This window comes from Garra rufa, chromosome 10 (assembly GCF_049309525.1).
Source record: "Garra rufa chromosome 10, GarRuf1.0, whole genome shotgun sequence".
In the NCBI taxonomy this organism is placed as follows: Eukaryota; Metazoa; Chordata; class Actinopteri; order Cypriniformes; family Cyprinidae; genus Garra; species Garra rufa.
Window position 1 is genome coordinate 4,835,695 of NC_133370.1, and position 26,684 is coordinate 4,862,378.

The 26,684-nt window shown below is 44.0% G+C and overlaps 1 pseudogene; it reads right to left on the reverse strand.

Annotated features, from left to right (window-relative positions):
* Positions 1-9,084: 9,084 nt before the first annotated feature.
* On the reverse strand, positions 9,085-25,670 carry LOC141343834 (macrophage mannose receptor 1-like; annotated as a pseudogene).
* Between the last annotated feature and the right edge of the window lie 1,014 nt (positions 25,671-26,684).

Here is a 26,684-nt window from a genome sequence, read left to right on the forward strand (position 1 = left end):
AAATGACATGGGGAAAATGGTTAAAATGGGGAAAATGCTGAGTACCCTTAATTGCTTTATAAGTTTTAGTCATCTCGAGAAGAAGTTTCTGCTTCTTTCCCTTCCCCTTCATATTGAATTTTGCTATCAACTGGTTGGTAAAGAGCCTAAAAAAAATAAATGCACCATTTAAATTAACATTAAATGGATAGTTCACCCAAAAATTATATCTTTTTCGTCTTAAGTAGTTTGAAATGAGTTTATTTTTTCTATTGAACATGACAGTTCAATAGAACATAGTCACTGTATCGCGTCACTTCCTGTTTGTCGTATAGCGCATGACTTGAGTTGAAACTCCGTCAAGTTAAATTATTATTTTCTATTTTTAAAACCAAAAACAATTGTATACACCATAATTTTTGTTCCCTTCCGGGAACTCGAGCCACGTCAGAAACGCTATGGGGAACGCCATTGGCGGGCAGCATTCTGAGTCATTGTCTAACAACCAATCGTACGACGGGAGTGACGTCACAGGCGCAGTGACGTCAGCGACCAGGAAGTATAAAGCATGTGCATTTGAAGCCGGCGGCAGCTTTTGTCATTCAGCGAGAGCGATCTGTGTCTGTCTGTCTGTCATTTTGCTGTTTTTCTGTGCCAATTGCACTCATTTCTTTTGAGCAAAATGACAACCAAAAGTGGAAAGAAAGTGTCTTTAGCGGTTCAGCAGCCACATAGACGGTGTGATCCTCCCTGCCAGCGTTTTATTATGGTGGGGACACACACAGTCTATGTGCAGTCTGCTTGGGAGCGGGGCACGCACAGTCAGCCCTCGAAAAGGCTGACTGTCCGCAGTGTGAGCGTCTTCCACTGCGGGTGCTCCGTTCCCGGAAAGCCCTCTTCGAGGAGGGAGCTTTCACCAGCGTGCCCCGTGGGTCTGGCCTCGCTCCCTGAGGCGGAGCGGCGGCTGCACTCGTGGGGTTCGCAGCTCGATCTGCTGGAGGGTATGGAGATGGGTGAACCCCTATGTCCTCCCTCACTCAGCGGATCGAGCGATCTTCTCTTGGATGTGGAAGCCCGCACTGTGGTTTCTTCCCCCCAAGAGGAGATTTTAGGGCTTCTTCTATCTTCCTCCGAGGAGGTTGATGTGGAGAGCCCTGAACCACCACAACCGCTTCCCCGTTCGCCTCACTATGAGGAGCTAGTGGAGGTGCTGACTGGTGCAGTTGCCAAGTTAAACATCTCTTGGCCCGCAGAACAACACCCACATGAGCCGCAGCGAAGCCGTCTAGATGAACGCTTCCTGCGGACAAAGTCAGCACCTCCTAAACGGAGCCTTCCCTTCTTCCCCGATCTGCACAAAGAGCTTTCCAGATCGTGGGAGAAGCCGTACTCCTTCCGCCTCTTTAACCCCGCTGAAAATTATGGAAATGTGGGGGGTGCGGAGGAGCACGGGTATAAGGCGATGCCACGGGTGGAACAGACTGATCTGTCCTCCGGCTCGTCATCGTCCTTGAAGGCTCCGTCCTTGCCCACCAAGCCACTAAAAGTTACATCTAGCTTGATGGGCAAGGCGTACACGGCAGCAGGTCAGGCTGGGGCTTGCCTTCACACCATGGCAGTTCTCCAAACCTACCAAGCCGACCTGATGAAAGAGTTAAGCGACGGTGAGGAAGTGAATGTCACAGATATGCGCCGTACGGCAGATCTCGCTCTCTGTGCCACCAAGGAGACCGCCCGCGCTGTTGGGCGGTCTATGGCAGCCCTGGTGGTCGCGGAGAGGCATCTGTGGCTGACCCTGTCCGATCTAAAAGAAAAGGACAGGGTCACGCTCCTGGACGCCCCCCTGCAGCCCTCCGGCCTCTTTGGTGCCTCAGTCGACACAGTTGTCGCTAGGCACCAGGAGGCCTGTAAGCAGGCGGCGGCATTCAGGACATTTCATACCTCCCTCGCCGTGTTTACTCTTCTGAGGCTGCTGGACGGGAGCAGCCTCAACCGTGTACGAGCTCCTCATATAGAGAGGCACAAAAACAGAGCGTTGCCGACTACTACATGTGCAGTAGTCCAAGAGGTATTACGTTGGACGCAGCTGCCATAAGACCTAACAGTACTTGGAACTGTTTTACAGTAAGTGACAGGCCTAGCTTGACCGCATTGACTGCAGTAAGGATCGCCCCTGAAAGCGAACCTGAGAAACTTCCTGTGCTGAGGAAGGATGGAGATTGCTGGGCGGAACAACCAGTAGAGGTTCGCGGGAGACTGCTGCGCCCTGTAACACTGGCAGGGTTAGCTGACTGGTCTCCTGAAGGCCCCGAGGAAGAATGGGCACCATGTACTGTGGTGGACCCCCTCCCCCCTCGAGAGGGGCACAGAAAAACAGCAATGAAAACCAGACAAACAGATCAACATATAGCGCTTCGCTGAATGAAAAAAGCTGACGCCGGTTTGAAACGCACGTGCTTTATACTTCCTGGTCGCTTATGTCACAGCGCCGGTGACGTCACTCCTGTCGTTTGATTGGTTACAGACTAAGTTCAGAGCGTGGTTCGCCAATGGCATTCCCCAAAGCGTTGATGACGCAGCCGAGATCCCGTAAGGGAACCACCAACTCATAGAAAAAAAAAAAAAAAACAATCCAAGGTTTTTATTTACAGTTTTTTACAATCGTTTTTGCACTAATAACTGAACCTTAATGTCATTTTTCAAAACTCTAGATACAAAACTCAAAACAGTCATTATTTGTAACACAGGCTGTCCAGTGTTCAAAACTTTGCATATTGCGTTCATATCTTTAAAGAAGCCTTGCATTAGCAGAAGCTTTGTTTCAAAAAACGTATGTCTTATGAAATATTATAGGAACATTACTTTAGATCACCCATACACAAGTTACCCATAGTTTCAACGTGTTTTTGCTAGTACAATCATTAAATATAGTTGTACAAAATATGTGATTCAGGTTTCATTTTTTTACTTTAGACTGAGAACAGTACAGACACAGTGGTATCATTGAAATACTGTGTAATGTGGAATTTACTGATAAAATAAATCTCAGCATAGGTTTTCTAAAGGAAAAATTTAGATTCAAAGTTTTAGCTGTTTTTTTTCAGCAGGGTACAGAATACAGTTTACAGTATACTGTACCCTGCTGAAAAAAAAAACTGCTAAAACCAGCCTAGGCTGGTTGGCTGGTCTTAGCTGGTTTTAGCTGGTCTCCCAGCCTGGCCTGGCTGGTTTTATCTGGTGGTTTCCCAGCCTGACCAGACAGAAAAGTGGCCAATACCCCTCTAAAACCAGCCTGCTGACCAGCTATGACCAGCTAAAAACAGCCAAACAGCCTAGGCTGGTTTTGGATGTTTTTTGTTTCAGCAGGGCTAATTTGTGTACCAACATTCTTTCTTTCTTTCTTTTTTTTTTTTTTTTACCAGGGTAGCCATTAACTCATTAAAAGCCAAAAGCAATAACATAAAAATTACATCTTGCATTCAGTAATGTTGAATATGAAAATGTGTTCTGTAAAAGAGGTACATAGGGCCATAGAAACAATATCTGATAAAGAATGAAATATGATATCCATAGATACACAGTTAAAAAAAAAAAAGGTACTGCAGAGGTACAATTTTGTTCCTGGGCAACAAAACATATAAAGGTACCTTTAAAGGTACACAATGGGTCCTTATTGTACAATTATGTACCCAAAAAATTGTACCCTTGGTAACACCCCAGTGACAGCTACTTGTACCCTAAAAGGTATCGTTTTGTTCCTTTTTTTTCTGAGAGTGTAGTGTAGTCCATCTGGGTCATATTCTGCGGTAACTGGTGTCAAATGATCTATCCTGAAACATGCACTATTTTCCATAAAAGCTATGCTTTAAGGGTAATGCAACAGTTACTTATCATTTTAAGCAGATGTATCAACTGATAGTTTAATCTTTGTAATGAAATGTTTGCACACTCAACTCAGATGTAATGTGTGAGTTGCATTTTGAAATAGTAATACTTTGATGTTAAGTTGTGTCATTTTGAAAAGGTGATTTAAGTTCAATGAACAAATTATCTTTGTCTTATGTGTATTGTATCCAAGCATTTGAAAAATGTGTTCAGTGGTTTGAAAAATGTGCATTTTGATCATTGGTTGTGTATTATGTGTCTAGAGTTTTGAAACATGACATTACGGTTCTGTTATTAGTGCAAAAACGATTGTAAAAAACTGTAGTACAGTGGCTAGATTAACAAATAACCAAACACCACCCAACCTAAATATTCCTGTACAGTTTAACAGTAACGACTTTATGAATTTCTTTACTGATAAGATAGACAACATCGGAAATACAATAACAAATATAGATACTACAGCAACTGGTACTTCAGCATTATTCATTACACCCAAAGAAAAACTGCAGTGCTTTACAACTATAGAACAGGAAGAATTAAACTTATCACCACATCTAAACCAACAACATATCATATAATATTTGAACTGAAACGTACTATTTTCTAAAACGTTGGGTTATTAGTTTAACCCAATAGATGGGTTGCACATATTAGGTCACTATGTTTTTTTTTTTTTTAAACATCGTTGGGTTATTTTTAATAATAAACCAGCGTTGGGTTAAATTGGTTCCCGCGGCAACGATTCAAATTTTAACGGACGACAAGTGACTGACAGACGACAGAAGAAGCTGTTGCTGCTGCATCAGTATGAGGTAAGGGTTTTGATAACTCTTGTAACATTATACTTATAAAAAGAAATGTGAAATGCGACTTTAGGGCATCCGCATACTAAACTATATCGACAACTGGCTGATTTCAACATCAAGATGTTGTTCTCTCTCACATGAAAGTGCTAGGGTTAAGACTAAATGCCAAGAAAAGTGTACTTTCTCCAGTTCAGAGGACCACTTATCTAGGCGTGGTGTGGGATTCATCCACGATGCGGGCACGTTTGTCTCCCGCTCGTGTTGATTTGATCCTCACCGAGGTTGCGAGAGTGAAAGAAGGCCGGTCACTCACTGTAAAGCGGTTCCAGAGACTGCTCGGTCTGATGGCAGCTGCGTCCAACGTGATTCCTTTTGGCCTGCTGTACATGAGACCCCTTCAGTGGTGGCTTAAAACCACAGGGGTTCTCCCCGAGGGGAAACCCACTTCGCATGATCAAGGTCACGCGGCGATGCTTTCGTTCCTTAGACATGTGGAGGAAACCTTGGATCTTGACTCAGGGCCCGGTGCTGGGAGCTCCGGTCCCGTGTCACACTTGCGACGGATGCATCCCTCACTGGTTGGGGAGCGGTCAAGAGTGGCTGCTCGGCCCGAGGTCTGTGGAGGGGTCTTCATCTCAAGTGGCACATCAATTGCCTCAAGATGTTGGCCGTGTTTCAAGCCCTGAAACACTTTCTTCCGGACCTAAGAGACTGTCATGTGTTGGTGCGCACCGACAACACAACGGTGGTCTCTATCATCAACCACCAAGGAGGTCGGCGTTCGTGCCCCTTGTACAAGCTGGCGCACCAGATCCTTGTCTGGTCCCAGGGGAAACTCCTCTCACTGAGAGCAGTTCACATCCCTGGGCGTTTCAACTTGAGAGCAGACATCCTGTCGAGGCAGGGGCCGAGGCCCGGGGAATGGATGGACAGATCTGGAAAGTGTTTGACCAGGCTCAGGTGGACCTCTTCGCAACTCCGGGGAGTTCTGGCTAGAGTGCGCCGGGACGGGGTTCAACTACTGTTAGTAGCCCCGTACTGGCCGGGCCGAGTATGGTTCTCGGACCTGATTTCCCTCCTAGACAGCTCCCCGTGTGAGATTCCTGTCAGGACGGACCTCTCACAGGCGGGGGACGGTATTCTCCACCCCTGCCCGGAGATTTGGAAGTTGTGGGTGTTGCCCCTGAGGTGGCACAATTCATAGCTTCCGGTCTCTCAATGAGGTTTTTGAGACTATTCTCCAGTCCAGAACTCCCTCCACGAGGAAACTGAAGTGGAGGCTCTTCACTTCTTGGTTCGGAGACCGCCAGTTTGACCCAGTTAACAGCTCAATTGGTACAGTGCTGGAGTTCTTACAGGCCCATCTCTCCGCCAGGTTAACCCACTCCACCCTGAAGGTTTACGTGGCGGCCATAGCAGCTTACCACGCCCCGGCATCCCTGCAGCGCTTGCCTCATTCGAAAGGTAGCGCTGTTCTCACCGAACGTGCTTTTAAGCATCCTGGTCGGTGACGTCATCACGCCGGTGACGTCATGCGATTTCATTGGATTGATTTCACACGTGATTCAGAGCGCGGTCATGCTGGAGGCGTTCCCAAAGGGAACTAGGGTTACATACTGTCAGGATTATAGCCTGTTTTGTCTAGTGTTTCCTAGTGTTTTCCCCCCTCATATGGACTTCTGTTGGTTTCTCCCTTTGTCTCCCCCTGTAGTTCTGTGTTTAATTGGTTTGGCCCCATTAGCCTTGATTTGCTTCACCTGTCTTGTTAATTTGCTACACCCCCTGCCACTCCTATTTAAGTTGTTTGTTTCCTCAGTTTGATTGTCTGTCGTTAATGTCTCATGGTGTTTGTCTGCTCCTCAGGTTTTGTTTTGAAGTTTCATCGTGGTTTTGTTTACTGTTTGTTTTGTTTTTAAGTTTTGTAAATAAATAGTGTTTATTTGTACCTCCTGCTCCCGCGTTTGTTCTCCTGGCTCCTTGTCTCTCCAGCACGTGTGACACATACCTACCCAGAGGCGATTTCTATGAAACTTACTTTCATGCTTTTACATCTAAATAAAAAAAATCCCTCAAATGTAAAAGGAATGCAAAAAATATAAGTCTGACGAAACAGGAGAGCAAACTAAAATGTTTATTTGTTTACCAAAAGAACATTGTTGCATTTAATGCTTTTGTAGGTATAACATAATAAAATGATATGCTGATTTTTTTGAAGACAAGGCGTGATTCATTTTAATATTCAAATAACTCCTTTTTATTCAGGACATTTTTGCATCTTGTTGCTGTGTAGAACATCTTAAAGATATTTTGATGCTGAATAATCTAACCTTAAGTAAATCTAAAATAATTTTGCTCCATGCTATAGCCTAATTTATTTGGCAGAATCCTAATATTTAGAAACACCTTCCCACATACATTCACTATTGCATAGTAGTTGAAAAGTGCTACTTCTGTAATGAAAAGACAATCCTTTAGTTCTTATTTTACAATCCAAATTAAATTTTCCTTTTGAGTATAATCAAGAAACTCAACATACAAGTCAAGTCAAGTCACCTTTATTTATATAGCGCTTTTAGCAATACAGATGGTGTCAAAGCAACTGCACAGTATTTAAACAGCACAATAGTGTGTAAGCACATCCAGTTCAGTTCAAATAGTATACGATATCGCTGGAAAGTGTCCCCAACTAAGCAAGCCATTCACTTTTAATGATTTTAGAAAAGAATACATTTTGAAGAATACATGTTTTAAATAAAAGTTTTTAGTCATCATTAATTACTCTGTCTTGTTTTTGTAAAAAACGTTGCAATTACTAAAAAAAAAAAAAATCCATTATAGACTTGCATTGCAGTGTTTTTTTCACAGATTAAGCAATGTAATAAAATGTAATGTAAATGTAATAAAAAACTTTGACAGTTATGGTTGTATAATACAATCAAAATATTGCTTGATTAGTTCTACTTTCTTGTGAAAGCAGATGCTATGTCTCAGGTGTGCAGAGGGCTTCCTATTGTCTGTTGCAACAGCCCTACAGATTTCTACAAAGTATGCTTTGTAAGTAGCCTCTGTTTTCTCTCAGAATGTCTAAAAGGACAAATAATCATTGCACCATTACTTGATAGTTCCTGTGTTTTATAAAACCTCTGAGAATAAAGCTTAAACCATTAACTTAATAGCTCGTTTAACCTCTCTGGGTGATCTGTTTATTTAAAGGGTTAGTTCATTAAAGATTTGCTCATGTTGCTCATGTTGTTACAAACCATTTAGAATTAATTTAAGAGTTGGTTTTTGGAATAGAATTTTAGGGATAGTTCACCCAAAAATGAAATTTTAAACTTTAAAGAAGATTCTTAGCTTGGTCCTTGGTGATTGATATAAAGTAATCAATGGAAACCGTAATTTTAATATTTGTCTTGTGGCTGAAAAATTTAATGCACTGTAGTATTACCATTTCTTTGGTGAACAATAATAATAATAAAAAAAACATTAGTGCATTAAAATCTGTTTATTTTCTTTTTTCCAATTTATTTGAAACAGAATGTTCAATACAGTAAATTTCAAAAGCTATGTCTAATTACATGACATAAATATAACATTTATCCTTACTTAAAAACAGTTGTTAATGTTATTTGCGACACACACACACACACACACACACACACACACACACACACACACACACACACACACACACACAGATACATATATTTAACTTGAAATAGTTATTTCATACAACCCATACTCCAAATAATAAAAATTAACGTGAACTAATGCTTCTGAGTAAAGACTACTAAAGTAAGCTTGATTTGTCTACTGCATCAACTTAATTAAACTAAGGCTGTTTAGTTTTACCTTAATGCAAATTTCTAGCAAAATCTACTAATTCAGGCTAAGAGTGTAGAGCATTAAATGAAACATTTTGTAAAAGAAAAGTTTGCAAGACTTGCACATTGCAAGACTACAAGTGTTTGTACTTAAAGTTAAGTTAGATACTAGATCTAGAACTTGCATAATCTGATTTTTCCATTATGAGCAATTCACGAGTTCGCTCTTACATATAATAAACGGCATAAAAGTTAAGCGTGTTTGGCGTGCTGTCCGGGAGAGGGGTCCGAGCTCGGCATTTGGCCCGAACCCAATAGCGCTCCCCCTAGCTGGAGGTGAAGAGAAAAATAAAAGGGGGGTGGGAGGGATGCTGAAATCAGATCAGAGATAAGTGAAGGTAGGACTGCTTGGTTATTTAAAGGGACTGTAGTGATTGGATAGGGAGAGTGATTAGATAGGGAGTGTGATTGCAGATGGTGAATTGGCCGTGTTAATTATCTGCGCGAGCTCCTCCCGAAATTTGTTAACAAAACATCACTTAACTTAACTTAACTTAACTTAACTTAACTTAACTACTTTATATTCTTTATTCTTTAAAACATTTACCAAGAAGATTATGATCCTTTACATTTATTGTTAAAACTGGCCATATACAGTTGATCTCTTCATGAAATATACAGTTGATCTCTTCATGAAACACCTCTTCACCTTCACCCTTTCTCCAGCTTATTTTGGTGTCATTTCCCAGCCCCATGCTCTTCAGCTTTTCACTTATCTGGAAGATCAGCAAGAAAATAAATTAGAAAGAAAAATCATTGCATACTTACAGGCTACATATCAACATTAAGCTCAAATGACAACAACAGCAACATTGATGATATGAGTAGTGCCGGTTAGCTCTAATGTAATGTATTTTAACACATTATTGTTTTCCTAAAACCACACAATGAGTGTCAAAGGCAGATACAAACCTCATTCAGAATAGCCGTCTGTCATGAATGATCATTCACTGCGCATTTTTCCATTACAGGAAAATTTCGGTTTCACAACCTCTTTTTTCACAAACTTTTCATCTGGAGATATACAGAGCTAAAGTCATTCTCATCGTATAAAATACCTGAATACATGAAAACATCAACTGATATCAAAGTTGTTTGTAATATTTGTTTCAAGACTCATCTACAAACATTCATTTGAATATCTTCTTTCTGTGAACTGGAGAAACTGACCTCCATGGCAGACAAAAGGCTGGTGTAGATCACAGCTGTAGTGAGCCCATTTCCCTGAAATATTCCTTGTCATGCCAACACAGTCACCAGATCCTGCAGTTTGGGATGGTTTACCTGCTGCCCAGTGTCTGAAGAAGCGGCTCGAGTTGTCAGACCATTCCCAAGAGTCCAGGAACAGACCAAACCAGAGAGCCTCTGGATATATAATAATTTTACTTATCTGAGTCGCTTGCTCCAGGTTGCGGATGGTGGGAAGATCTGTGTGATACATTCTGCAGTAGCTCTGAGCTTCAGTCCAGTTTTTCTTCAACTGTATCCTGACGAATCCTATGCTTTCTATCAAGAAGTGGAAAAATTACAATCAATCTCAACTATATTTTCAGCTAAACAATGTATTTATTCACATAAACTCTTAACTCACCATTGTAGCATGCAAAGTTAATGGGATGTGAGCATAACCAACTCTTCCAATTAGAAACTCCAGTCCAAGCACATTCGTTTGGACTCTTTGGTTCACCGCCGTACCATTTACTGAACTGTGTGACTGTATCATCTCCGTTAGACCAACCCCAGCGTTTCTCTGTCCCCCTCTTCAGTCCAATCCACACTGATTCATTGTATCCAGCATCCACAATATTTACCAGCCTGTTCACATCAGCCATGTTGTCTACAGTTGCCAGATCAGTGAATCTCTCTCTGCAGTAACTCTGAGCCTCTGGCCACGACATTCTTGTATTTATATAGTGGTACGGACGAGAAAGAGCAGTAGAGCCTTGAAGTCTCCAGATGAGCCCTGTTAACATTCAGATGTTAAGCCATTTATACATGAACACATCATTATAAATACATGTTACAAATGAGTGCACCAACCTGACAACAGAAGCAGCACAAACAGACTCCCGTCCATGACTGCTCACACTGAAGAAATGATTAAATACAAGTGTGGTTTTTCTGCATCAAATTAAAGATTCAGATCCTTTAATATGATCATGATCAAATTATGGCTAGATGTGATATTTTAATTGCTTACCTCAAATTTATTTATTTTTTTCCTGTAAATGCTTTGGAGACTTCCAACTGCTACTGTAACACGAGGACATGAAAAGGAGTGATTTTAACCCCTTATCTAGTTTCTAATTGGTTAAACTAATGATGTTATAGATCACACCATATTTCAATAAACACACCCTTAAAAGTTCTTAGCCAGAACAGAACAAGCTCTGGACCTGACCTTCAGCCAATGAATCTAACAAATCCCGTCCCTCACATACAGCAATTAATTGCTTTTATTATTGCATTCCTATTAACATTTAAACTTAAGAATGAGCATAAGAATGATGTGAAATGAGGTTCAGTTTGCACCATAATATAATGCAATTTTCTCTAAAAGTTTTTTGCTTATTTGTTTACCCTAAAGAACATTGTAGCATTAAATGCTTAAACACAATGAAAACATATGGTAATTTCTGTGATGTCAAGGTATGAATGATTTTGATATTCAAATAATTCTTTTTTGTTGTTGTTTTAGACCGCTTTGCATGTTGTCACTGGTCAGAACATCTCACCCTAAACAGATTAACTTGAAGAGACTCTGACGCTTTGCTTAACAAAATGTTCAACCAAGTAATCTTCATTACAGCAAAAAAAAAAAAAAAAAAAAAAAAAGTCATGCTCCATGCTAGTCATATACTACACTCTTAAAATTAAATATGCTTTAAAAGGTTCTTCACAGTGATGCCATAGAGGATCGTCCCAGGTTACGTATGTAACCCTGGTTCCCTGAGGGAACGAGACGCTGCGTCATCAACGCTTTGGGGAATGCCATTGGCGAACCACGCTCTGAACCAATCAAATGACGGGAGTGACGTCACCGGCGCGGTGACGTAAGCGACCAAGAAGTATAAAGCACGTGCGTTTCAAACCGCCGTCAGCTTCCAGGAATGAAGCTATGCGCGGCAGGAATGCAGGAATTATGGTCCATGACGCAGCGTCTCGTTCCCTCAGGGAACCATGGTTACATACGTAACCTGGGATGTTCCCTTCCGGGAACTCGGCTGTGTCATCAATTCTTTCTGGAACGAGATGTCCACGCCCCCATAATTCCAAATCCCTGCCTAGTTTCTGTGTTGCTAGGACAAGGTGATGGCCACGCACACTGCCTCACGTGTCTGGGCCTTCAACACGCTGAGGCAGCGTTCGTGGATGAGTCATGTCCCCATTGTGGGAGGATGACCATCGCGGAGTTGCGGACCAGACTCCGCTTCCTGCAAAGGGGCGGGGTTCCAGTCCTTCTGCCCAGATCGAGCGTTCCTCCAGGCAAACGCCGGGGGGGGGGGGGGGGGCGTTACTCACCCGATCGTGGACGGCACCTTTCACTGCCCGAAACCGCTCGAGTGGGACTTCCTCCCTCACCACCCTCGATGGCGGACCGGCGCGGGGCTACACGGCAGTCCCGCCGGTGGAGCGTGCGGTCGCGATGCAACTGTGTCCGGGCGCCGCTTCCACTTGGCGGGGCAACAGTCCGTCGCTCCCTTCCCGGGCCTGTAGGCACTCGTCGGCTCTGATCGGCAGTGCCTATGCGGCCTGCGGCTCCGCTGGTTCCGCCCTTCACGCTATGGCATTGCTACAGGTGCATCAGGCTCAGGCACTGAAAGACCTGTACGAGGGTGGTCACGACCCAGAAGTTCTTCGTGAACTTTGCATCGCCACGGACCTCGCGCTACGTGCGACGAAGGTGACCGCGCGGTCACTATGGTGGTTCAGGAATGCCATCTCTGGCTGTGTCTGGCTGATATGAGGGACTGTGACAAAACCAGATTCCTCGACGCTCCGGTGTCCCAGACCGGCCTCTTCGGCGACGCTGTGGAGAGCTTTGCCCAGCAGTTCTCCGCAGCCAAGAAGCAGACTGAGGCCATCAGTCACATCCTGTCCCGGCGTGCAGCTGCTGCCTCCACCCGACCACCGGCGGCACCTCAGTCTGCTCGTCGCCGAGGGCGGCCCCCGGCTTCCGCCTCCGCTCCACAGCAGCCACCGCAGCAGCCTTCACAACGGCGCCGTGGAGCCGGTCGCTGGGCAGCCGCCCAGCCCGTCCAGGTCCCCACAAAGACCAGTGGGAAGCGCAAGAGCAAGAGACCCTGAGACGGGCGACCCAGGGATGGAGGATGCTGCTCTTCGGCAGATGGTGACCGCACCACTCCCTCCCCCGGAGGAGGGCCGGGCGGAGAATCTTTTGTTTGTTTTTCCCCCGCCACCGACTCGACAAAAGAGCAAATTTCTCTATCTCTGGGTCCCCACAGGGGCGTGCGGGGAGTGCGCAGGCCACCCCTGCGCCTCACCCGTCCTCCCCCCTCGCCAGCGAGCGACGATGGGTGGTTCGAGAGCACTCCGAGATGAACTACTCACGCACCATCGGCTCATGCGCAGGTAAGCGTCTCACACACTCAACATACAGACGCTCTGAGGCCGATCTTGGATCTGCGCGTCTTGAACCGAGCCCTTCACAGGCTACCATTCAAAACGTGTCCGTCCCCAAGATTGGTTTGCAGCGATCGACCTGAAGGACGCATACTTTCATGTCTCAATTCTTCCGCGCCACAGACCCTTTCTGTGGTTCGCGTTCGAAGGCAGGGCATATCAGTACACGGTCCTGCCCTTCGGGCTGTCCCTCTCCCCCCGTGTCTTCACGAAGGTCACGGAGGCGGCCCTTGTTCCCCTCAGAGAACAGGGCATTCGCATTCTCAACTACCTCGATGACTGGCTCATTCTAGGACAGTCTCGGGATCAGCTATGCGAACACAGGGACTTGGTGCTCACACACCTCAGCCAGTTGGGTCTTCAGGTCAACTGGGAAAAGAGCAAGCTCTCTCCAACACAGAGAATCTCTTTTCTCGGTATGGAACTGGACTCGGTCAGCCAGACAGCACGCCTCACGCAGGAACGTGCTCAGTCAGTGTTGAACTGCCTGGATATGTTCAAGAGCAGGACGGCGGTCCCACTGAAACAGTTTCAGAGGCTCCTGGGGCATATGGCAGCAACAGCTAACCCTAACCCTAACCGCTACAACACTGGCTTCATGGTCGAGTCCTAAGGAGAGCGTGGCTTTGCGGTTCTCACCAGGTTCAAATAACACCGGCTTGCCGCCAGACTTTCATCCCGTGGTCAGACCTCTCATTTCTACGGGCAGGAGTACCCATGGAACAGGTCTCCAGGCATGTTGTGGTACACACAGATGCCTCCACCACCGGGTGGGGAGCCACGTACGACGGACAGGCAGTTTCAGGGGTTTGGACGGGCCCCCAGCTGACTTGGCACATCAACTGCCTCCAGTTGCTTGCAGTACGTCTCGCCTTGCTCCGTCTCAAGGGGCACCTACGTGACAAACACGTGGTGGTCCGTACGGACAATATTGCGACCGTTGCGTACATCAACCGGCAAGGCGGTCTACGCTCCCGTCGCATGTCGCAACTCGCCCGTCATCTCCTCCTGTGGAGTCAGAAGCATCTGAGGTCGCTTTGTGCCATTCACATTCCCGGGTTGCTCAACCGTGTGGACGAACTCTCACGAGCTGCGCTTCCCGGAGAGTGGAGACTCTACCTCCAGTCGGTTCAGCTGATTTGGAGGCGCTTCGGTGAGGCTCAAGTAGATCTGTTCGCCTCCCCGGAGACAGCCCACTGCCAGCTCTTTTTCTCCCTGACCGAGGGCACACTCGGCATGGACGTACTGGCATGCAGCTGGCCGCGGGGCCTCCGCAAATATGCGTTTCCCCCAGTGAGCCTTCTCGCACAGACACCGTGCAAGATCAGGGAGGACGAGGAGCAGGTCCTTCTGGTAGCTCCCTACTGGCCCACTCGGACCTGGTTCCCCGAGCTCATGCTCCTCGCGACAGCCCCTCCCTGGCAAATTCCTCTGAGGAAGGATCTTCTGACTCTGAGACGGGGCACCCTATGGCACCCGCGTCCAGACCTCTGGAAATTACATGTCTGGTCCCTGGACGGGACGCGGAGGTTCTAAGTGACCTACCCCCAGGGGTAGTTGACACTATCACTTCGGCGCGAGCGCAGTCTACTAGACATGCCTACGCCCTAAAATGGAACCTATTCGTTGATTGGTGTTCCTCCCGTGGAGAGGACCCCCGAAGATGCCCGATCAGAGCCGTGCTCTCCTTTTTGCAGCAAGGGTTGGAGCGTAGGCTGTCCCCCTCAACCCTGAAAGTCTATGTGGCTGCTATATCTGCTAACCACGACCTCATAGATGGAAGGTCGGTAGGGAAGCACGACCTGATCACCAGGTTTCTTAGGGGTGCCAGGAGGTTGAATCCCACTAGGCCCCCCTCCGTGCCCTCTTGGGACCTGTCGCTAGTGCTCACAACACTGCAGCAGGCTCCCTTTGAGCCTTTGCAGTCAGTAGAGCTGAAGTTTCTCTCAATGAAAACTCTGCTCCTGCTCGCATTGGCTTCCATCAAGAGGGTAGGAGACCTGCACGCATTTTCGGTCGACGATTCGTGCCTAGAGTTTGGCCCGGCGGATTCCCAGGTAACACTGAGGCCCCAGCCTGGTTATGTGCCCAAGTTTCCACGACTCCCTTCAGGGACCAAGTGGTGAGCCTGCAAGTGCTGCCCTCAGAGGAGGCAGACCCAGCCCTGGCTTTGCTTTGTCCCGTCCGGGCAATAAGATGCTACGTTGACCGGACACAAAGCTTCAGGACCTCAGACCAGCTCTTTGTGTGTCATGGAGGCAGGCAGAAGGGGAATGCCGTCTCCAAGCAGAGGATGGCCCACTGGATAGTGGATGCCATTACCCTGGCCTATCAGGTTCAGGGTGTGCCCTGCCCCCTCAGGCTGAGAGTACACTCAACTAGGAGTGTTGCATCCTCCTGGGCGTTGGCTCGTGGCGCCTCGCTAAATGACATTTGTAGAGCGGCGGGCTGGGCGACCCCTAACACATTCACGAGGTTCTATAGCCTTCGTGTAGACACAGTGTCCTCCTGTGTTCTCACCTCAAACGGGTAGAGGCACAGAGAGGCCTTGGGTCGGCTTGCTATACTGCTCCAGAGTAACCTGAGAGTAGCTCTGTCAAGTTCCTCCGCTGAGCCTGATGCCGACGTAGCGGAACGTTAGGCGTTAGGCCCTCAATCGATGAATCCTTCAGAACCGGTAGAGGGCTAGGCTCTACGTAGAGACTTAACTGCATCTCTTACGAATTTCCACATTGCGCCATAGAGGCTGTGTGTTTCCCCAGTAGATCTTCTACCAGTATATGAGGGTTCAATCACCTCCAATCTTCCATATAAACCTGAATTGAGTTATATGTGTATTGCTTCGAACTTCCTATGGGAAGGACGTGAGCTCCGCATTATTCCCAGTGCTCCAGCTTCACTGAAATGGGTGGTGCTGTGTTATACAGTGACTGGCTCTCCTTGATGCGAGCCCCTGGCCAAGCCAGTAACGGGTCCCAGGGGGGCCCGCTCAGGACACTGGAAGGGGCAGCAGCCACGGCGCTTTGTTAGGGATCCCAATTCGTCTGTCTCGACGAGACGTCGAAGGAACCGACTGATAGGGAACATCTCGGTTACGTATTCTAACCCTCGTTCCCTGAAGGAGGGAACGGAGACGTCTCGTCCCGTCGCCGCGGCTCCTGTACCACCGCTGTACGGCCGGGCCTGTCCCAGCTCCTCAGCGAAACCTTGATGATGCATGCACCTGCTGCGCATTATATGCTCACGCTGTGATCAGCCGCAGCTGGCTGCAATCATGCATGCCAATATTCATTGGCTCGTTTGTATACACACGAAGTAGATTGGTCTATCCAGGCGATATCCCAATTCGTCGGTCTCGACGAGACGTCTCCGTTCCCTCCTTCAGGGAACAAGGGTTACAATACATAACCGAGACGATTTATATAAGAAGGAGGAAACGATGGTGTTTGAGACTCACAGTATGTTATGTCCATGTACTGAACTGTTATTATTTAACTATGCCAAGGTAAATTCAATTTTCCATTCTATGGCACCTTTAATTTAGGCATTAGTACATGATTATTCATGTACCCTTATTGTAAAGTGTTACCGAAAAGTGTGTTTCCTGCGGGGATGAAATCAGCATAAAGAAATAATTTTCATAAAGAATTTCCTAAATGCATATACTGTATGTGTTTTGACACTGATAAACAGGTATGTATGTGTTTGCTGATCATATGAGTACGTATAAGGATTAGTTTACATCCAGAACAAAAATTTACAGATAATGTACTTACCCCCTTGTAATCTAAGATGTTCATATCTTTCTTTCTTCAGTCGTTTTTTGAGAAAAAATATTTCAGTATTTCTCTCCATATAATGGATATGTATGGTTCTCACGATTTTGAACTTCCAAAATGCAGTTTAAATGCAGCTTCAAAAAGCTCTAAATGATCCTAACCGAGGAAGAAGGGTCTTATCTATCGAAATGTTTGGTTATTTTCTAAACAAATTGACAATTTATATACTTTTTAACCTCAAACACTCGCCTTGTCTTGTTTCTGAGATGCGCAGGCGTAGTCTGTGCTGTGATCCGGGTCAACACAGTTAGGGTATGTCGAAAAACTCCCATCCCGTTTTCTTCCCCAACTTCAAAATCATCCTACATCGCTGCAGAAGTAGCCTACCGAACCAGTGTTCACAAAGCAAACATACAAAGAAGATCAAACCCCCTTTACAAAAGAAAAAGGTAAAACAGCATTGTAGGACGATTTTTAAGTTGAAGACAAAAAGGGAATTTTTCGACATACCCTAACTGTATTGACGTGGATTACAGAAACTATAGGTGCATTCACGCCATATCGGATTTCCCTTAATTGCGAGATTCCAACTGGTAAAAAGCACTCACGTCCTCAGTACTTGTAATACAACTTGTGAAATGGGAGTATTTTGAGAGCTACGACTTGCACCACATGACCGCTGACAAATGTAGGCTCTGTTTAGGTGTTGATAGTGTTGCCATGGAAAAAGCATAATTCCGAGTCCTAAAACATGAACAGCTCCGAGTACATCACGTGTTATCATCTCGAAATTAGAGTAATTGCGATATGGTGTGAATGCAGCATAAGAATGTGCATCACAGAGGCAAGACAAAACAAGCATTTAAGGTTAAAAAGTATATAAATTGTCAATTTATTTAGAAAATCGTTGTTCTTCCTCAGCTGGGATCCTTCAGAGCCCTTTGACACTGCTTCTAAACCATACATATCCACTATATGGAGAGAAATCCTGAAATGTTTTCCTAAAAAAAAAACATAATTTCTTTACGACTTAAAGAAAGACATGAACATTTTTTATGACAAGGGGGCGAGTACATTACCTGCAAATTTTTGATCTGGAAGTGAACTAATCCAGACACAAATGTATCATTAACTTTATATTCATTCATACATTTATATATTTTTAAACTGTGCATTATTTATTTATTCATTCAGTTTTGAACATGATTTTGTGTGCAAGTAGGATAAATTAATATTTCAGTTTTGTGCAATATGATTTTAAATGTTTAAATGATTCATGCTTATTATTTTTTATAAAATGCGTTATTACATTTTTGATTCACGTTTATTTTTTTTTTTATCCATGACCGTTGTTTTCTATTTCTGAAAACCTTGCTTTCATTGATCACATAATTTCACCACCACATCTCATTTCTAACTGATTAAATGATGTTGTTATAAATCATTGCATATTTCAACACTCCAGTCCATAAACACAGCTCTAAACAGTCTAAGTGGGAGGTTCTTGGCCAGAACAGACTAAAATGCAATGAGGACTAGTCCTTTAGCACCTCGACCCTACAATAAGAAATACTCTTCACCATAAAGTGTTACTGTTCTCTGAAAGTGAAAGTCTAAAATATGTATCTGTTTGTGTAAAAAACATTGTAGAATTAAATGCTTTTGTCTAACACAGTGAATCATATGCTGGTTTTTGTGATGACAAGATATGAGTAACTTTGATATTCAAATAGCTCATTTTCATTGCTGTTTCAGCATGTTGTTGCTGGTCGCAAGTTCGCAACATCTTGCACCCAAAAGCTCCTCTAGAAGATATTTTGAAATAAAACTTAGAGATTATGATTATGAACTTATTTATTACTATAAATTAAAAATGTTACAGTTTAGCTTAACATAAGTCTGATGAAACAGGAGAGCAAACTAAAATGTTTATTTGTTTACCAAAAGAACATTGTTGCATTTAATGCTTTTGTAGGTATAACATAATAAAATGATATGCTGATTTTTTTGAAGATAAGGCGTGATTCATTTTGATATTCAAATAACTCCTTTTTATTCATTTTCCTCAAATACTTTTGAGTATAATCAAAAAACTCAACATACACTTTTAATGATTTTAGAAAAGAATACATTTTTAACAATACATGTTTTAAATAAATGTTTTTAGTCGTCATTAATTATTCTTTCTTGTTTTTGTAAAAAAACGTTGCAATTACTAAACACAACAAATCAAGACTGGTTCATATTCATTATAGACTTGCATTGCAGTGTTTTTCACAGATTAAATAATGAAAATGTATTAAAAAGTTGACAGTTATGGTTGTATAATACAATCAAAATAGTGCTTGATTAGTTCTGCTTTCTTGTGAAAGCTGATACAAGGTCTCAGGTGTGCAGAGGGCTTCCTATCGTGTGTTGTAACAACCCTACAGATTTCTACAAAGTATGCTTTGTAAGTAACCTCTGTTTTCTCTCAGAATATCTAAAAGGACATATAATTATTGCACCATTAACTGATAGTTCTTGTGTTTTAAAAAACTCTGAGAATAAAGTCTAAACCATTAACTTAATAGCTTGTTTAAACTCTCTGGGTGATCAGTTTGTTTAAAGGGTTAGTTCATTAAAGATTTGCTCACCCTTATGTTATTACAAACACTTTAGAATTAATTCAAGAGTTGTTTTTTTTATTTTAGGGATAGTTCACACACACAAAAAAAAAAAAAAAAAATAGACTTTAAAGAATATTCTTAGCTTGGTCCTTGGTGACTGATATAAAGCAATCAACGGAAACCATAATTTTTAATATTTGTCTTGTGGCTGACCAATTTAATGCACTGTAGTATTAACATTTCTTTGGTGAACAATAAAAAAAAAACATTGGTGCATTGAAATCTGTTTATTTTCTTTTTTCCAATTTATTTTAAAACAGAATGTTCAATACCGTAAATCTCAAAAGCTATGTTTAATTACATGACATAAATATAACATTTATCCTTACTTCAAAACAGTTGTTAATGTTATTTGCGAGATAATAGGCCTACATTATAAGGGTATTCTTAAGGCATATAATACATTTATAATACATTATAAAAAACCTTATAATATTTTGTATCATCTAATTATTATTCATAAGAACAGCTTTAATGTATTATAATGTTTTACTTATTTGTGGTTATAGCTTTTAAGATTATGATTACCTCATCCATAGTTATAACGTATTATATGTCTCATATCTTGCCATGTTTCTCAAGTCACTTTACTTAAAGCTTACAAAGACCCCTTATAAGTAATAATAATAATATTTCTCAAAGAGCCATAAGATCAGGTATTACATGAGATAAATGTGTAATATGACACATTTGTATTATCAGTTTGATTGTTTTGATGGTACCCTTTAGACAGCTTTTGGTAAGTAACTCTGCAACTGCATGTCAGCTAACAGTAATTATTATTAGTAGTATGCAAAATATATGCTAACACTGTATTTTGATGGTTCCCCAAATGACAAACTGATTATAAATAACTTTGCAAGTGTGTGAACCTTCTACCTAGCCTAACCTTAACCTAAGTCTACTTATACCCTAAGGAGTGTTAGTTGACATGTAGTTGAAAAGTTGCTTATAGTCAGTAGAATAAGGGGACCATCAAAATAAAACATAATATAAATGAAAAATATAACTGTAATATGATATAATCCATTATAAATTAGGTAGATTAAATATGGTGTCCATTGTGTGTTATAAATAATCATAATATTAAAAGTTATAACCTCAAATACTCAAGTATTATAATGTATTATAATTGTTGTTATGAGTATTCATGAGATGATATCACATATTATAAGGTTTGTTAAAATGCATTATGCATTCATTATAATGCCTTAGAAATACCCTTATAATGTATTATAAAGAGGGGCTTCATAGAAAGTGTTACCCATATATTTAACTTGAAATAGTTATTTCATACAACCCATACTCCAAATAATAATCATTAATGTGAACTAATGCTTCTGAGTTAAGACTACTAAAGTAAACTTGATTTGTCTACTGCATAAACTTAATTAAACTAAGGCTGTTTAGTTTTACCTTAATGCAAATTTCTAGCAAAGTCTACTAATTCAGGCTAAGAGTGCAGAGCATTAAATTATTCATTATGTAAAAGAAAAGTTTCACATTGTAAGACTACAGCTGTTTGTACTTAAAGTTAAATTAGATACTAGTTCTAGAACTTGCATAATATGATTTTTCCAATATAAGCAATTCTACTATTTCCAATTCCCTCTAAACAATATAGTTCAAACTTTACTACTTTATATTCTTCAAGTTCATTCTTCAATTTACGCTTAAGATTATGGTCCTCTACATTTATTATTAGAATTGGCCGTACGGTTGATCTCTTCATGAAACACCTCTTCACCTTCACCCTTTCTCCAGCTTATTTTGGCGTCATTTCCCAGCCCCATGCTCTTCAGCTTTTCACTTATTGTCACGATCCAGGCGGGGTTGAGGAGTGTAAAATGATGAGGAGAAACCGGAGTAAATGAAACGTAAACAGTTTATTAAATGAAACACTGAAACTAACTTAAACAAACAAAACCGGGAGTAAAGGATGAGCACATGAACACAAGCAAACTGAGGTAACAGAAATCATTGACGGACAAATGAGGAGTGCACACACAGACTCTTAAATACACTGAAGCAGGGGTGTGGTCACAAACAAGCTAACAAGATAACGAGGGGGAAATACAAATATGGGCATAGAAGGAACAAAAAGGACTAACCCAAAAGGGGGGAAACAGACTAAACCAATTGAACTAGAAACAAGAGGGGAAAAACACTTGGGAAACAGAACAGAACAGGACAAGACACAGACATAATCCTGACATTACCCCCCCCTCCCCCGAAGGCGCGTCTCGCGCCTAATAACATCCATAGGGGAGGGAGGGTGGGCGCCCTGGAGACCGCTAGGTAGGGATACAGGATACAGAGGTGGTCTCCAGGGCGGAACAGGAAGCCATGGCGGGTCAGGCGGCCATGGCCGGACCGGCAGTTCGAGCGGCCATGGCGGGTCAGGCGGCCATGGCCAGACAGGCAGTTCGAGCGGCCATGGCGGGTCAGGCGGCCACGGCCGGACAGGTAGTTCGGGTGGCCATGGTGGGTCAGGAGGCCATGGCCGGACTGGCAGTTTAGGTGGCCGTGGCTGAGCAGTCCCCGTGGCCCTGGCCTCGGTCCTCGGCCAGGCCACGTGGACTCGGGGTATGTAGCCCCCCCCCAAAATTTTCTTGGGGAAGTTCAGCAGTTCATAGGGGGGATACTCTGGACGGCTGGACGGAACCAGCTGAGACACTGGCCGGCAGGAAGAGACCAGCTGAGACACTGGACGGCAGGAAGAGACCAGCTGAGACTCCGGACGGCTGGACGGGGCCAGCGAAGGCTCTGGACGGCGCTCTGGAGGAGCGGGCTCAGGACGGCGCTCTTGAGGAGCGGGCTCTGGACGGCGCTCTTGAGGAGCGGGCTCTGGACGGCTGGACGACCCCAGCGGGGATTCAGGAAGGCTGGGCGTCTCCAGCGAAGACACAGAATGAGTCAGCTCTGGGCGAGCGGTCACTGGAGGGCACTCTGGCGGCGCAGTCACTGGAGGGCGCTCTGGCGGCGCAGTCACTGGAGGGCGCTCTGGCGGCGCAGTCACTGGAGGGCGCTCTGGCGGCGCAGTCACTGGAGGGCGCTCTGGCGGCGCAGTCACTGGAGGGCGCTCTGGCGGCGCAGTCACTGGAGGGCGCTCTGGCGGCGCAGTCACTGGAGGGCGCTCTGGCGGCGCAGTCACTGGAGGGCGCTCTGGCGGCGCAGTCACTGGAGGGCGCTCTGGCGGCGCAGTCACTGGAGGGCGCTCTGGCGGCGCAGTCACTGGAGGGCGCTCTGGCGGCGCAGTCACTGGAGGGCGCTCTGGCGGCGCAGTCACTGGAAGGCAGGGCTGAACCAGCGGAGTCTCTGGAAGGCAGGGCTGAACCAGCGAAGTCTCTGGAAGGCAGGGCTGAACCAGCGGAGTCTCTGGAAGGCTGGGCGGAACCAGCGGAGTCTCTGGAAGGCTGGGCGGAACCAGCGGAGTGTCTGGAAGGCTGGGCGGAACCAGCGGAGACTCTGGAAGGCTGGGCGGAACCAGCGGAAACTCAGGCTTGGCGGCGGCCATCTTGGCCGGGGACTCAGGCTTGGCGGCGGCCATCTTGGCCGGGGACTCAGGCTTGGCGGCGGCCATCTTGGCCGGGGACTCAGGCTTGGCGGCGGCCATCTTGGCCGGGGACTCAGGCTTGGCGGCGGCCATCTTGGCCGGGGACTCAGGCTTGGCGGCGGCCATCTTGGCCGGGGACTCAGGCTTGGCGGCGGCCATCTTGTGAGCTTGCGTGGCAGCCATCTTGTGAGCTGGCGTGGCGGCCCGTACTGACCTCAATGGTGGGTCTAGCACGCTAGCCATCAAACTTGGCCATGACGTTGGAGGGTTGGCCGCGAGCTCCGGGCTGACAATGAGGGAGGAGCTATGGAGATCTGGAGGGAGCGAGGGAAGACCGGAAACAGCGGGCTCGTTGGAACAACATGTGGAGGAAGTTGGCGGGTGGTGAGCTGGAGTGGCCACGCGTTTTCTAATGGGGGGAAGATTAGAATCTTCCACATCGACATAAAAATTGGAATGACTAAGGGCCAGGACATGGTTAATAAATTCTGCAACAGGTTTGCAGCGATCCACAGGAGTAATCGAACAGAACAACTGATCATCGTCTAGCCCCATTAGAAAACACGTGTTAACCATAGCATCACTCCAACTCACCAGATGACAAACGCTCAAAAATTCCTCAACATATTGCTCCAACGGCCTTTCCGCCTGCCGAATCCTCATAATCTGCTCCTCCTGGAACATCTTTCAGTAATGGGTCCGTCAATCTGTCACGATCCAGGCGGGGTTGAGGAGTGTAAAATGATGAGGAGAAACCGGAGTAAATGAAACGTAAACAGTTTATTAAATGAAACACTGAAACTAACTTAAACAAACAAAACCGGGAGTAAAGGATGAGCACATGAACACAAGCAAACTGAGGTAACAGAAATCATTGACGGACAAATGAGGAGTGCACACACAGACTCTTAAATACACTGAAGCAGGGGTGTGGTCACAAACAAGCTAACAAGATAACGAGGGGGAAATACAAATATGGGCATAGAAGGAACAAAAAGGACTAACCCAAAAGGGGGGAAACAGACTAAACCAATTGAACTAGAAACAAGAGGGGAAAAACACTTGGGAAACAGAACAGAACAGGACAAGACACAGACATAATCCTGACACTTATCTGGAAGACCAACAAGAAAATAAATTTAAAAAAGAAAGAAAAATCATGTCAGACTTACAGGCTACATATCAACATTAAGCTCAAATGACAACAACAGCAAACATATTGATGATATGAGTAGTGCTGGTTAGCTGTAATGCAATGTATTTTAACACATTATTGTTTTCCTAAAACCTGCACAGTGTCAAAAGCAGATACAAACCTCATTCAGAATAGCCGTCTGTAGTGAACGATCATTCACTGCGCATTTTCCATTACAGGATAATTTCAGTCTGACAACCTGTTTTTTCACAAACTTTTCATCTGAAGAAATACAGAGCTAAAGTCATTCTCATCATATAAAATACCTGAATACATGAAAACATATCACAGTTGTTTGTAATATTTGTTTCAAGAGTAATTAACAAACATTTCATTTGAATAATTTGTTTCTGTGAACTGAAGAAACTCACCTCCATGGCAGACAAAAGGCTGGTGTAGATCACAGCTGTAGTGAGCCCATTTCCCAGAATTATTTCTTGTCATGCCAACACAGTCACCAGATCCTGCAGTCTTGGATGGTTTACCTGCTGCCCAGTGTCTGAAGAAGTGGCTCGAGTTGTCAGACCATTTCCAAGAATCCAGGAACAGACCAAACCAGAGAGTCTCTGGATATAAAATAATTTTACCTATCTGAGTCACTTCCTCCAGGTTGCGGGTGGTGGACAGATCTGTGTGATACATTCTGCAGTAGCTCTGAGCTTCAGTCCAGTTTTTCTTCAATGGTATCCTGACGAATCCTATGCTTTCTGTCAAGAAGTGGAAAAATTACAGTCAGATCTCAACTTTATTTTCAGCTAAACAATATATTTATTCACATAAACTCTCAACTCACCATTGTAACATGTAAAGTTAGTGATATGTGAGCATGTATAACTTAGCCAACTATTAATTCCAATCAGACCACATTCGTTTGGACTCTTTGGTTCACTGCCGTACCATTTGCTGAACTGTGCGACTGTATCATCTCCATTAGACCAACCCCAGCGTTTCTGTGTGCTCCTCTTCAGTCCAATCCACACTGATCCATTGTATCCAGCATCCACTATATTTACCAGCCTGTTCACATCATCCATGCTGTCTACAGTTGCCAGATCAGTGAATCTCTCTCTGCAGTAACTCTGAGCCTCTGGCCACGACATTCTTTCATTTATATAGTGGTACGGATGAGAAAGAGAAGAACTGCTCCAAAAGAGCCCTGTTAACATTCAGATGTTAAACCATTTATACATGAACACATCGTTATAAATACAGATTACAAATGAGCGCACCAACCTGACAACATAAGCAGCACAAACAGACTCCCATCCATGACTGCTCACGCTGAAGAAATGATCAAACAAGTACTTTTATCCTGCATCAAATTCAAGATTCAGATCCTTTAATATGACCATGATCAAATTATGGCTAGATGTGATATTTTAATTGCTTACCTCAAATTTATTTTTGTCCTGTAAATGCTTTGGAGACTTCCAACTGCTACTGTCACCTGAAGACATTAAAAGGAGTGACTTTAACCCTTTATCTAGTTTCTAATTGGTTAAACGAATGATGTTATAGATCACACCATATTTCAATAAACACACCCTTAAAAGTTCTCAGCCAGAACAGAACAAGCTCTGGACCTGACCTTCAGCCAATGAATCTAACAAATCACATCCCTCACATACACCAATGAATTGCTTTTATTATTGACTAAATTGCATTTCTATTAACATTTAAACTTAAGAATGAGCATAAGAATGATGTGAAATGAGGTTCAGTTTTCACCATAATATAATCGAATTTTCTCTAAAAGTTTAAGTCTAAAATGCTTATTTGTTTACCCTAAAGAACACTGTAGCATTAAATGCTTAAACACAATAAAAACCTATGCTAATTTCTGTGATGTCAAGGTATGAGCGATTTTGGTATTCAAATAATTATTTTTTTGTTGTTGTTGAAGACGGCTTTGCGTGTTGTCTCTGACACTTTGCTTAACAAAATGTTCAACCAAGTAATATTCATTACAGCAAAAAAAAAAAAAAAAAAGTCATGCTCCATACTAGTCATATACTACACTCTTAAAAATAAAGATGCTTTAAAAGGTTCTTTACAGTGATGCCATAGAAGAACTATTTTTGGTTCCACAAAGAACCATTCAGTCAAAGGTTTTTCAAAGAACTATCTCTTTCTTACCTATTTATAATCTGAAAAACGTCTGGGTTACGTATGTAACCCCTGTTCCCTGAGGACAGGGAACGAGACGCTGCGTCCTGGTGGACACTTTGGGAACTGCCTTCAGCATGACCGGTTCTGAAACAAGCTATAGAACAACGACAGTGAA